Below are 15,145 nucleotides of genomic sequence, written 5' to 3' on the forward strand. Positions count from 1 at the left end.
CTGTGACGATCCTTTACCCTCATCCGACCATGACCTGGGTGCCTGCCTCAGGACAGACTTGTTTCTTCTTTCCTAAAAGAATCTTGCATTTTTATCATTGCTACATCATTCTCCTCCCCATCCAAAATGAACGTAACTCAGAACTCTCAGCTAAAATTGCATCTTGCTGGGATTGGCCCGGTGGCGCAGTGGTTAAGTTCACATGCTCCGCTTCGGCAGCCTGGGGTTCCAGGTTTGGATCCCAGGCACGAACAGATGCACCACTCATCCAGCCATGCTATGGCGGCATCCCACATACAAAAAAATAGAGGAAGATGGTCACAGTTGTTAACTGAGAGCTAATCTTCCACAGCAAAAAAAAAAAAAAAGAGGATTGGCAGTGGATGTTAGCTCAGAGCCAGCCTTCCTCACAAAAATTTTAAAAATTAAAAAATTAAAATAAATTAATTAATTAAAATAAAATAAACTTGCATCTTGCACTCAGCTTGACAGTGGATGGGGGTGCTGAGGTGGGGAAAGGGTTACTCAAAAAGATCTTGAGGGGGAATCCAGGTTCATAGAAGTCATGAGAAATCAGGCCTGGCATTGGTTATAGGAACGGTGTTCAACGTATACCCAGTCTCGACTTCTCAGAGGGAGAAGAGCCTTACATAAGGTGTCTTAGTCAGCCCGGGCTGCTATAGCAAAAATACCATAGACTGAGTGGCTTAAACAACAGACATTTATTTCTCACAGTTCTGGAGGCTGGGAGTCCAAGACGAAGGAGCCAGCGCGTCCTCGCTTGTAAACAGCTGTCTTTTCGCCGTATCCTCACATGACAGAGAGAGAGAGAGCGAGCTCTCTTCCTCTTCTTATAAGGACACCAGTCCCATCATAGGGGCGCCAACCTTATGACTTAATTACTCCCAAAGGCCCCACCTCCAAGTACCATCACGTTAGGGCTTCAACATTTGAATTTGGAGGAGAGACAAGCATTCGGTTCTTAGCGCGAGGAATTAAACAGCCAGCCACACTGCATCTTGCAAAACCGTCTTTGGTCCAGTTTTTCCATCTCCCTCACTCGCTACATCTAAGTGGTCGTCTCTTCTTAGAAGTTACACAAACTGCTTTCTCTCTGCTTTCAGTTCTCATTACTTCATTCCCCTAACTTTGCAGTAAAGTGACTTTTTTCTGCTGATCGCGCTCTCTCTCCCATTTCCGCATTCACCCTGCACACAAACGTCTGGTCACTTCCTCCTCTGCGTAAGAGTTCAGAACTCCCCATTGCCCATGTGGTGAAAGTCCTTTAGCCACCAATTCTGTCCCTCTAGGATCTGATCCCTGCTCAGTTGCATGAATTATCTGCTCCCAACAAACCAGTCTTTCCCTATTCCCTTAATATGCCTCCTGGTTCTCACCTGTTACCCCTCAACCAGCACCACCCTTAGATCCAGGTAAGAAAGGCCTTTGCTACAGCGTCACACCTAGGGACCTTGCTCTGGCCTTGTTCCTCCTCCTGAGGTGAAAAATTGGCAGGCCAAGGGAGTGTGCCCACCTGAGCCCGAGTCCTGCCACGTAGTTCATGCTATGGATACCTGAGACCCAGAATTCCCTGCTCTGATGGCGCAAAGGCAGCTTGGATGGGCTGTGCAGGGGTGGGGGTCGTGGGTCAGGGGACTGAGCTTTGACTTTCAGGCTGGGATGTTTACACGTGTGCACAGGAGCAACCTCATGCCTCATGCCAGGGGCCAGGGACTGGCTTTCCCATACCACTGCCATGTTCTAGAACCTGGTGATTAGGAAGTATATTTGTCAAGGTGAAAGGATAGAGCATATTTTATTTAACATTTGTTAGCTTGATTTATAACTTTAAAATAGAACACTTTATCTAACAGTCTATTAGTTTGACTTAGGACTTTAAAATATTAAGACGTGAGGTATGTGGGTTCCATTTATATTCCTGCCCCAGCATCCAGAAATGTTAGGGGCTTACCTTCCCTCTGCTGCCATTTCTACCCGCCGAAATTTTACCCTTCTCTTTAGTTACGGGTCAATTCTCATCTTTACACTTAAGCCTGTGCTGACCATCCCAGCTACAATTTATTTTTCCCCGTGCTTATGTCCTTCACAAACCAGTCTTAGTGACCTACTAGGTACCAGCCACTATGCTGGGAACTAAAAATACACATATGAAGAAACAATCCCTTTCCCCCAGAGGTTACATGCTAGAGAAAGACAGAAGTAAACACCTACCGTGCACAATCCATCAGCACCTTCTGATTACATTGGTACTACATCCAAATTATAACCCAAATATGATACACCCTGCCATCTCCCCTGCTAAGACCCCAGTTCCAGGCACCATGACTGTGAATCCAGACTATGCCTCTCTCTTGGCCTGTTTATGGCCCATTCCCCACCAGCTGCCACAAGAACCTTCTGCCCTGCTGAAAACCCTCCAGTGGCTTTACATTGTAGTTAAAATAAAATCCAAACCCCTAACCTGGCCCCCATCGACCTCTCCAGCCCACTTCTTGGATCTCTCCCTCTCATTCCCTACTTCAGTGACTTCTCAAACCTGCCCTGGCTTCTTTCTGTCTCTCAAACATCTTGTTCCAATTTCAGGGGCCTTTGAGCTTGCTGTTCCCTCTACCAGGACCCTGCTTCCCCTAGATCTTCCCGCAGCCTCTTTTTTCTCATCACTTACTTCTCAGTTCATATGTTACCTTCCCCGAGAGACCTACCCCAACTTCCCTAAGAAAGCACCTGCAAGTCCCTTACTATCCCATTATTCTATTTTACTTTCTTAATTTGTTTACATGTTTACTGTCTGTTTCTCCATCTAGAATTGGATTCCGTGAGAACGAAGACATTATTTTGCCCATAACTGTCTGCCTGGTGCACGCAGCACTGTCTGGCATATAGTTGGCACTCTGTAAACTTTGCTGAATGAATGAATGATTGCAGTAGAGTGTGATATGTGCAGGGGGCGGTAGAAGCCACAGGAAGAACCCAATTTTACCTGGGAGCATTGGTTTTGACTACAGTTTGGGCTTGGGGAGGTGGGGATGGTGAGAAAGGGGAGACAATACGTGCAGTCATTCTAAAGAGTTTAAACTTTAATCTGAAAGCCAGGAGAAGCCATTGAAGGATTTGAGCAGAAGCATATGATCAGATCTGCATCTTGGAAATGACTTGAGGCAGAGTGGGAGAAGGGACTAGAGAAGGCAAAGCTGGAGGCAGGGATTGAAGATTTATAGGACAAAGCTTACTATATAGGAGATGGAAGGGGATTCCAATCGGGAAAATAAGAAGTCAACAGAGCTTTCGTCAACAAATCTACACCTGAGGCTCCTCTCGTGTGTAGTCAGGGTAAAAAATAGAGTTAAGAGAACAAGTGCATGGAGGAACGAAGGAGATAGAGCTGCCTCTGGCAGCTGCTGGGTTCAGAGTAAACGCAGCCTTTCTCAACCCAGACTCCTGGAGAGAATCAAGCTCTAATGTCCACAGGTATTTACTGTATGTGGTGAATTCACTTCCCTCCTAAGAATCTGGAATTGTTCTATGTGCCATTGGTGGAAGGATTGAGAAAACAGTCCCCCAAATCATTTCCTGTGTCGTGTAGGTCAGATGAGGACTCCCGTTGAGAGTTGGGAAGATCATGGAATCACTGGGGAACACAGAGGTGGGAGCATGTTTGGGGGAAAGATAACGAGTTCCGTTTTAATCATATTGACTTTGAGGCGAGGAGTGAGTAGTGAGCTGTGAAAAAGAGAGAGAAAGAAATCAACATATAGGAGTTTGTTGACACCAAGGAGGTTGCTCAGGAAAAGGGTAAGCAGAGGAAAGATCCAGGGCAGAGCCCTGGGAAGCCTCATTATTTAAGGCTTGCTTTAAAGCTACAGGTTAAAGAGTTGCCTGAGTTAAGGTATCCCGGGAGGAAGACTAGAAGGAGAAGACAGAAGTTTGCAGAACACAGGACAGAACGGTGTGTGGTATTGGAGAAGCCAAAGGAGTCTCAAGAAGAAAGGGATGGTCAACAGTGGCACCGTAATAAAGGTGAAGTGGGAAAAGTACAGGAACATACATGTGGATTTGGCAATATGGAGGTCACGTCGTCTAATTCTGGGAAAGCGCCCCCATGATTCTTCTCATTTTGAAGTCAAGTGTACTCATCGTCATTATTAATAATTATTATTGTCACTACTACTAGTAGTAGTGGTCATAACAGTTTCAATGGTTGGATGAGGAAAGCAGAAGTCAATTACTCAAATGACGTTGGAAATAATTCTCCCAAGTCTCTGAAGGTAGGGTTAGAAGATAATGATGGATCCTTCTCTCATCAGAGCTACAGCAGTCCATTCCATGAGCTAGCTTCTTAAAAGTGGCCAATAGGGGGCCAGCCCCGTGCTGTAGTGGCTAAGTTCGCATGCTCCGCTTCAGTGGCCCGGGGTTCGCAGGTTCAGATCCCGGGCATGGACATACACATCGCTCATTAAGCCACGCTGTGGCTGCAACCCACATACAACATAGAGGAAGATGGGCACAGATGTTAGCTCAGGGACAATCTTCCTCAGCTAAAAAGAGGAAGATTGGCAACAGATGTTAGCTCAGGGCCAAACTTTGTCATCAAAAATAAATAAATAAATAAAAGTGGCCAATAGATCCTGCATCCAATAAACTAGTTCTGTGTAGTTCACCGTTAAAACAAAATCTGTCTCTTTTTCCCCAGCGATTCTAGTTTAATTTATTCTCATTTATTAGAGCTACTTTCTGGGACTTGAAAATGCTTTCTAAACGTTCATTCCATTTTTACATTTGCAATCCATTTCATTCAACACGCCTTGCTGCGGATTGAATTGCTTGCTAAATTTGAACAAGATCAATAAATAGCGGCAAAACCATGGGAGATCATTTAATTTTTTTTTTATTAAGAGACCCTATAAATCTGAGCCTATTTTCTCCAAATAAATCAGCTGGAAATAAAAAATTGCTTTGGGGCAATTTATGAGGTTAAGTCTAAAAATAAAATTTTGCTTTCATTTGTGGCTGGTATTAACACGTCAAAGCTGCAACAGAGCTTTGCTTAGTACTGAATTTATGTCCCCCATTTGCACAAATATCTTTTGCATAACTGTATACAAGCAAGCAAAGAGATTTGAAACAGAACAGAGCGAAACCAAAAATGCAGTCAATAGGGAGACGTTTTCTATATTTAAAGGCTTCAGGGTACGTACTAAAATTCTGATTTTTAGGCAAAATCTTTACAGGAAGGTTTCATTTTGAAAATGACCTGGGTCCCCTAGAATTTACAGTGGCTGCTTAAGGCAGGAAGAGGGGAACTTGAACCTCCAAGACAGTTTTATGTGAGTTCCGTTCCTTTAGACGTAGGGTGATGTTGCTTTGGCTACAACCAGGAGCATAATTTTCCCTTTGGTGAGCCACGGGAACTGTGAACAGTGATTAATTGGCTAATTAGAATTTCAAAGGGCAGTGATAACAGTGGTGAACAGAAGGATCTGACAGGAGAAGTTCAAGTCCATTAAAACACTTTGCAGTGACTCAGTTTTTCCTTCCCCGTCTCTTCAAGTCTGCCTTTCCCTCCATCTCTCTCTGTTCCACAAGTTTCTTCTGGTCTGTAAGCCTCTCCTTCATTCTCATTCTCCCCACTAGCCTTCTTTATTTTTTTCTTTATCGCCTTTCTCTAGCCTCTTTCTTTACACCTTTCTTCACCACTCACCAAATGAACCTGAAAAATAGAACTCTTTTTCTTTACAAAGCTTTATTTTCCCTCTTCCTAAATTCAAGAGCAAGTTGAACTTTTCTTTTTCTCCCAACCTGTGATTGCTTACTTGTATGGGACCCCTAGATTTTGTTTCACCTCCTCTGCATCAGTGGGCCGCAATATCAAATGTATGCCCAGGGTAAGGGGACCCTTAAATAGCTTAGGAATGGCGAATTTGTGCAGAGAAATCAACAATGGGGATTTTTCCCAGACACAATCAATATCACTGTCTGTAATAGCCTAGCAACATGAAACTATTCCACAAATTTTCCTTCTTGACTAAATTAAAAGCCGAGAATCAGGCAAGTGATTCAAGCTATTCCTTAGGTAGGGAACGTCCCAGCACAGAGCAGGGTGTGACTTGTCTCAATTCAGGCTGCTAAACTGGAAAGCAAAATGGAGCCGCACCCTCGGGAAGAGACGCCAAGAGCACTTAAGGCTGAGGGCACATCAACTCGCTGCAGCCTGCGCAGCTGCTGAGATCTTGAACCAAGTGGAGCTGTGTCAACCTCTGACTTCTTGGAAGATCTGCAACTGGTTTGTCGAGTTAATACTCACAGCATTACAATGATGACTCTATACATGATAATATATTATGCCCCACATGGGAAATGTTGAATAAATCTATAAAATCATTTTGCTTCCATTACCTTATAAATTTGATTATTGCAGGCAAAAGATTTTGCATTTTAGGGTTTCCCTCCTTTCTGCATCTTCAATGACATTCACTCTCTCTCCCTCCAAATCTGTTTAACTCAGTGACTCGTGGGAATGGAAACTTCTCTTATGATTAGATCACAGGGCTGGGGGCTTCTGTGTCCAACTTTGTCTCAGTTACACTTAACAGACCCTTTGTTCCTCCTTTCTTTATCTATATAATGAGGATGATAATACTTTGCATGGAAACTGACTTTCAGATGAAAGGTAACTAAATGTTATTCAATGTTTTCATCATCCTCCGCCAATGGTGGAAGTATTCTGGGCACGGCCAAGACAAGAAGGGGATCATCCTGAGAACGCCCAAAGAAGACCCAAGAATTGAAAATGTCTCTGGAGAGGCAGCTGTAGTACAGTGATTAAAAGCATAGACTGAGACTATGCAGATGCTGAAATACAATAATGTGCACCTGAAATTTATACAATGTTATAAACCATTTTGACCTCAATAAAACAATTTAAAAAAAGCATAGACTGAGAAAGTCAGGCTGGCTGGATTTGCCAGTTTTGCTACTGACTGGCTGTCTCAATTTCCCCAAATGTGAAATGGGGCATAATAGTGACCCCCTTACTACTGTAGTTAAGATTACATGAGTTTATAATTATAAAGTTCTTAGAACAGTGCTTTCAATGTCAGAGTGCTGTGTAAATAAAAATTTAGCATGTCTGATTATGCTGGAGAAAAGGTCCCTCTTTGTCTGAAAAGGTGCCTTTCTGGTCATTATCACTCATAAGCAAGAGTTGAGTTCCACCAAAGGAGCATCAGTGGACAGAAAGAAGGAAGGGACCATAGGATGGAGACCATAAGAGTCCATCAACAACTGGTCTTTAAACCATTTTGTTTCTCTACCTCCCAAAAAATGTTTGTTCATGTAACTCACACAGTTTAAATTTGGTATCTAAAATTGTATTATGACTTTAAGTTTATTTTTGTTATTAGGAGGTAGAAAATACAAAATGAGATAAAATGAGGGTTGACTGTTAATTGCAAATAACATCTCAAGATTTGATTTGGAAAAATAGACTTTACCTACCTTAATGAATAAAGCATGACACATCGGAAAGAAATTACATAAAATATTGATATGTGGATTTATCAACTATATCACCAAAATTTTTGGTAGACACCAAAAACATTCCAGGTGCATTTAAAAATATCAGCTTCAATAACCTATTCTGTTTGGGCTGTTTGAGATTGAGAGCATCCATTCCCACATGATCTAAAATATCACTTTACCAGCACAAAGGTTTTACAGAATTGTGTGTAAGGTGGGAAAAGATAGAAGCCCTGTGTGTTTACGTTGCCGTGATAAATCAGTAAAAGAGGCTCCCTCAAACTGGTGTTTCTCTTTATACCTCGTTTGGCTGTCCAAAAGTTTTCCCACCTGTGGGCAATGTACCGTAGTAAGATTTGAGACAGGTGACGGGTAGGCATTTATTCTTTCTAAACTGATAGGAACAATTTTACTAAAATCTTTTCTAAAAAATTATGAGCCAAGCTCCCTCTCAAAGAAATCATCTTAGGAAAAAAATATATATGGAAATTGAAGATACGAAAACAGATTCTTTTTAAGAAGATGGGCATGTGTATAGATGATCCATAGTGTCTCCACAGCTTCGCTCTTCCTCCCAGACAGATGGAAGGGGATGCTTTTTATCCCCCCAAGGGCCACTGAGCGTTGGGGGTTAGGGGAAGCAAGCAGGAAGAAATATTATGGTTGCTTGGCACAGGTTGGTAAGATAGAAGGAACATACTGGAAGGTTATGGGTGGAAAGACGACCTGTGATTGTTTTAAGCTTGAGTGACTGTTTTCAACTTTATTTCATCCACTCTCTCCACCCCCACGCCTCACATACTAGTTAAACTGTGTTCTAAATTGCAATATACCAAAGGTTATGGATAGAATTACACTCACAGAAGTAACATTATGAAGACTAGATATTTAGATTTTTTTATAAATACAATTCCTCACCCTTTGTCCTTTAAAAATAAAGATTGAATTGCTAAATAACAACCCAATAAGGTTGTTACTGCCTTTCTGGTCTTTCTCAAGAAAATAACAGATCTTTATAAATATTCAGAAGCTTTGACTCTATCAAATTGACTCATAGAACATTGCAAATGAGAAACAGAAAATATTTGCAAGACAATTGGCATTTCATTTTTAGAGAAGGCTGTTTTCTGACAGCAGTAGTTTAACATTTTTGCTTTCATTTTATTTAAAAGTAGATCCAGTGGAGAAACTGCAGTTTAGAAGAAAAGACAGTATGAAAAGGACCCCAGTCCCTTCTCATCTCCATACATAATGTATGCTTGTGGGAGAGCTCTCTGGGGGAACAATCAGACGATTGATTGCAATGACTGTTCTCCATTTATTCCAGTGATAAAATGAAAGACTGGACTCAACATCAGATTTTTTTGTATTAAGGAATTTAAAGAAAAATGGGTTTATTTGATGTCTTATTACATCTTAAGCAGTTAACAAATTTATAAGCATCTATTTTATTTTTGTGTAATATCACTACATATGGAATTGATTTTTTTAGTTGTAGTAAATTCAGATATTTATTTTCAACCCTGAAATTTTCTAATCCTACCGTTGCTTTGGCCTGAGGTAAAAATAAATGTGACAATCATAAATGGAGTGGGGAGGTAATTTATGCCTCCATATACATTTAATCAATCAGTCAGAATGCTCATTACATATGTGCATTTCTATCGACTTTTGTCATTTTAACAGATTTAGGCTGCTGGTAACAGAAAGGCATTGTCTCACATAACAAAGAGACACAAAGTGGGGCGCCTCCAGGGTTGGGCAATTCCATGGCCCAACTGTATCATCAAGAAGATAGTTTCTTGGGCTGGCCCTGTGGCCTAGTGGTTAAGTTCAGCACGCTCCACTTTGGCAGCCCAGGTTCAGTTCCCAGAAATGGACCTACGCCACTCGTCAGCAGCCATGCTGTGGCAGCAACCCACATACAAAAAAAAAAGAAAACTGGCACAGATGTTAGCTCAGGGCAAATCTTCCCCAAGCAAAACAGAGGGAGATTGGCAACAGATGTTAGCTCGAGGTGAATCTTCCTCAGCAAAAAAAAACAAGATACTTTCTTTCCTTCTTTCTTCTGTGCCTTCTTGAGCATGTAGGCTCTGTGCCCACACTGGCTTCTTTAAAGTTGCAAGATGACTGCTGCAGATATGGTGGGCTCATCCAGGATCTCACCTAATTTCCAGGGGCAGAGAAGACCATCTCTTCTTGTGTCTTCCTTTTTTAGGAGCCAGGAAACCTTTCTCAGAAACCTCACGTTTCACTAGCAAGGATTATGCCTCTGTCTAAAACAGTAACAATCAAGGAGAGTGGATTACTCTGATTGGTTTAGAGGATTCAGATTAACCTCTAAACTCCGTGGGAGAAGTGTAAACCCAACAAAATTTTGGATTAGTGAGTAGGGAAGTTTGGTAAGGAGTGGTCTGAGGTGACAGCTGCCTGTTGAGGAGACGACAATACTGAACATATATTGGCATGACTATAGATCTACGAAGTGTGAATTATTCGTTCAGAAACATTCACTGTGGCCCTAGGGATTCTAGCTTTTAAAAGAGCAACTTAGAATTCAGACCCCATGTTGTTTTATTTTCTTGATAACTGGCAGAAAGATTTTATGAACAAAGTTGGTTTTGGTCTCTCTCCTCCACTAGAATGTAAGTTTCTTGAGAGTGGAGGCTGTGTTTGTCTTGTTCACAGCTGTGTCTCCAACATCTAGAACAGTGTAATCAGCACATGTTAGGCACTTATCAAATATTTGTTGAAGAAATGATGACAATTACAGGGAGGCTTTATAATCCCTTCCACAGTGTGGAAATTGTGATTTAGAAATGATGTGCTTTTATATTGCAAACCAAAAATGTAAAGCCCTCCATCTTTTTATACACATGTGATTCAGTTCCATCCCCTGACATGGGAGACACCACAATAGCTACTGTCTACCCTGCCACTAAGGTGGTTCTGTGACATGGTGCAGAAAGAAGAGGTTTGAGTGGGCTACACTCCAGGAGAACCTATAGCTGGAAGCACACAGCTAGAAAAACACTCCTGTAAGCACCACAGAAACATAAAAAGGCAGAGCAGTTATCCAAGCATTGGACCAAGATTGACAGAAACAAAACAGGAAAAACACAAATGCAAGAAACATTAAATTTCAAGATAGTATGGACTGGTTTGAAAACTGTAAGATGATTCATTTTTTTTAAATTTAAACATACAATTTGCTTGTATGTTCCTACAGTTCATGAAAATTATGTCATGAATAATTGAAGAAGATTAGGGAGAGGTTCCTACTCTAGCAGAGTTTTTAATATGGACCATTTCAATTTATTTTATAATTTATATTATTTATAATATTTTTTCAGACATATAACCCCTGAAGGTGTTGAAATTCAATAGTATTTTTAATAGCACTGGATGTTTTATTAATCTATGTTATTTATAAAACTTACTGAGCATCCTTAAATTCTGAGATGCAGAAGGATCAAAGAAATTACAGTTCCTCCTTTTAAGTTTCTTATGGTTTAGAGCAGATGCTAAGACATGCACATGAACAATTATAATTCAAAGTAGTATGAGATAAATGTCTCCAGAGTAGTGCAAACAAAATATTGTAACAAATTAAACAGAAAGAGAGAGAGATTCAGCTGAGACGATCAGAGAATGGTCCAGGAAGGTGATGGCGTTGGATCTGAGCTTCTCAGATGGATTTTGGGAGGCAGGTAGAAAGGCGCTCCCAAATAAGTTCCAGCCACTGGACTAGATCGTGGTGCTGTTAGCTAGAGCCATTAACCAAGTCCATCTTCAGGTGAGTGTTTGATGTTCCACCAGTCTTTGACCTCAGCTCTGTCTTGTTCAATGTTTTTATCGAAAAGACTTATACATCTTTAATAATAAACTTATAAGACTTTAATAATAGGTGTGCTTATTCAGATTTGTTTAAAATACAAAGCAGGTAGAAATGGAGACTATATTAGATGACAGAGAAAAGATCCAAGGAAATCTTAACTGGCTAGAATGACTGATAGCATCTAAGAAGAAAAAACTTAACAAATAAATGTAAAGCTCTTCACTTTGATTCAAAGGGGCCAGCTCCGTGGCATAGTGGTTAAGTTCAGCACACTCTGTTTCAGCAGCCTAGGTTCATGGGTTCAGATCCCTGGCACGGACCTACACTGCTCATCAGCCATGCTGTGGCGGCAACCCACATACAAAATAGAGGAAGACTGGCACAGATGTTAGCTCAGGGTGAATCTTCCTCAGCAAAAAAATAAAAAATAAAAAATATTATCACTCAAGTACAAGAAGGAATTGCCCTGGATTACCAGAAATCCACATAAAAAGAGACTTGAGGAGGATTGGTTGATTATATGTGAAATGTCTACCCTCAGGATAATGCAAACTACATTCATTTAGCCTAAAATTTATCCATTCAATAAACATTTTTAATTAAACACTCTGCACAAAGTACTACACAAGGAAAAAGAGGAATAACAATTAATAAAAATGATTCCTGCCCTTAGGGACATACAGCTTATAACAGAGATGAACAAACAAATACAATTACAATATAGTGCTGTAAAGGTATAAAGCTTAGGTCTCAAAAATAACAAATAATCCCGGTGAATACTGGTCAGATCACAGCAAAGTTTTGTACTAAATTTGCACACACATTTTTTAACAGCTTTATTCAGATATAATTCATACTGTATCATTCACTCTTTTAAAGTATACAGTTCATTGGTTTCTAATATATTCACAAAGTTGTGCAACCATCACCACAAAGTGATTTTTAGGATATTTTCATCACCCCTAAAAGAGACCCTGTAACCACTAGCAGTAATTCTCTTTTACCCCCAACAACCAACACCATCCCCATGCCCCTAAGCAACTGCTAATCTGCTTTGTCTTTCTATAGATTTGCCTATTCTGGACATTTCATATAAATGGAATCATACAATATGTGGTCTTCTGTGACTGGCTTATCTTAGTGTGATAAACACTTATCACAATGTTTGGCGGGTCATCCGTTTTTACCATGTGTCAATATTTCATTCTTTTTATTGTTGAGTAATATTCCATGTATGGATACACCATAATTAATTTATCCATTTATCAGCTGATGAACATTTGTGTTGTTTTCACCTTTTGGCTATTATGAATAATGATCCATGTTCAAGTTTTTGTGGCAACACATGTTTCATTTCTCTTGAGTATATACCTAGGAATGGAATTGTTAGGTCATGTGCTCGCTTCGGCAGCACATATACTAAAATTGGAACGATACAGAGAAGATTAGCATGGCCCCTGCGCAAGGATGACACGCAAATTCGGAATTGTTAGGTCATATGGTAACTCTATACTTAACAGTTGTCCAAAGTTGCTGCACTATTTTACTTTCCTACCAGCAATGTCTGAGGTCTTCAGTTTCTCCACATTCTTGTCAATTCTTGTGATTGTCATCTTTTTGATTATAGCAATCCTAGTGGGTTGCTCATTATGGTTTTGCTTTGCATTTCTCTAATAACTAATGATGTTATACATCTTTTCATGTGCTCATTGTCTATTTGTATGTCTTCCCTAGAAAAACGTCTACTTGGATCTTTTGCCCATTTTTAAATGGGTAATTTATCTTTTTATTATTGAGTTTTAACAGTTTTTTTAATATTCTGACTACAAGTCTCATATCAGATAGATGATTTGCAAATATTTTCTCCTATTCTGTAGATTGTCTTTTCACTTTCTTGTTGGTATTGTTTGCAACACAAAAGTTTTTAATTTTATAAAGTCTAATTTTTCTATGTTTTCTTCTAGGAGCTTTATAGTTTTAGCTCTTAGATTTACATCTATGACCCATATAGAGTTAACTTTTGTATATGGTGTGAGGAAGGGGTCCACCTTCTTTTGCATGTGGATATTCAGTTGTCCCAGCATCATTTGTCGAAGTAACTATTCTTTCCTCATTTAATTATTCTGGCATCCCCACCAAAAGTCAATTGACCTTGCATTTTAGGGCTTATTTCTGGACTCTCAATTCTTTTCCATGGATCTATATATCTATTCTTTGGCGAGTCCCACACTGTCTTGATTATTGTGGCTTTGTACTAAGTTTTGAAATTGGGAAGGGTGACTCCTCCAACTTTATTCTTCTTTTTCAAGATCATTTTGCTTATTCTGGGCTCATTGCATTTCCATGTTCAGCTTAGGACATGTTTTAAGGAAGATATTGATAAAGTGGAGTGAACTAGGGGACATTAGAAGAAAAATTTCAACAACTTGTGATGTTTAATTCCAAGATGAAATATAAAAGTGGAGCATGAGAGATGACTTCATATGCTTAAAAGGTTGTTGTAATGTGGAAAATTATTTCAGTGAGTTCTTTGTTACTCCAGATGGTGAAAATGACTGAAAGGGAAACCTTATTTCAATATGAGGATGGAATTTATAACAACTAAACTTAGTCATAAATAAACCAGATTTTCTCACACTCTGGTCTACCCATCCCTGAAAAAATTCAAGGCAAAGCCTATGCGTAAGTAATGTTGTAGAAGAAATCCTAGCATAGGATGGAAGATAACATGATTCTATGGTATGTAGGTGTGGATAGTAATGATTAACTAGGCACTGTCACTGGGCATTATCTCAATTAATCCTCCCAACCATAAGAGATGGATGCTATTATTATCCCTTTTGCTAGATGAGGAAAGAGGCTTAGGGAGGTTTAATAAATTGTCCAACAATCACAGTTAAAAAGTGACAGAGAGTGCAGTCAAATTCAGTTCTGTTTGACACCAAAGTCCATGCTCTTAACCTGTGTTATCTGAACACAAGTCATGGTGGAACCTATAAGAAGAAAAATAAACATGATAGATCATGTAAAAGAAGAGGAATAGGAGCTCCTGAATTTGCCAAATGCGGTCATTAAGAAAGAGTATGTTGCCAAGGATGAGTTTGAGGTTTCAAGCTTTAATAACTGGGGGCAGAAGAGGCACTTATTAACGGGAATATGAAAGTCAATAGGAGAAATAAGTTTTGGTGGATGCAAACAGCAAGCTTATCCATTCAACAGCGGGTAAGTGTCCATGTTCAGAATTGGACTCAAGCCTACTGGCTCAAGAGGCCGTGGCTTGACCACTCTTCTAGATGAGTCAAGGATAGCTGACTCTGAGGCTTTGAGCTGGAGTCTGAGAAAAGGGAAATAAAATTAAGGGGGAGGGAACCTGAGAGGAGACACTAGTTTGGGATTCTTCACTTGATGTTGTCGCATATGTTAAACTTGAGCATAAAAAAAGTATTAAAGTATAAAGTACAGCATCCAAATGTGCAGAAGACAATTAAAATGTGGGGTTGAACCTTAGATCAGTAGACAGGACTGGCCTTCAAGAGATGGCTGAAGACAAGAAAATATTAAATCTTTGAGCCAAAGACCGTAGGGAGGGAAAACGGGAGGACTTGCCACTTAGCTTTCCATCCTTCCACCCTACTGGGCGTCACCCAGAACTTGCAGGCTTGTATGCCTAAAATTTCCTGAAAACAGTGCCCCTTGGAAAACTAGCATTTAGTTAGGGTCTCCTTGCTCAGGACTCTGAGCCTGGCACCAAGCTAAGAACTTTGATGGAGA

The 15,145-nt window shown here is 40.2% G+C and overlaps 1 non-coding gene across 1 annotated transcript; it reads left to right on the forward strand.

The window, feature by feature from the left end:
* Positions 1–12,769: 12,769 nt before the first annotated feature.
* Positions 12,770–12,876, forward strand: LOC131399808 (U6 spliceosomal RNA). The gene has a single exon (XR_009217235.1). It is a non-coding gene; the product is annotated as a U6 spliceosomal RNA (small nuclear RNA).
* Positions 12,877–15,145: the final 2,269 nt, after the last annotated feature.

Source organism: Diceros bicornis, chromosome 39 (genome assembly GCF_020826845.1).
Source record: "Diceros bicornis minor isolate mBicDic1 chromosome 39, mDicBic1.mat.cur, whole genome shotgun sequence".
Classification (NCBI taxonomy): domain Eukaryota; kingdom Metazoa; phylum Chordata; class Mammalia; order Perissodactyla; family Rhinocerotidae; genus Diceros; species Diceros bicornis.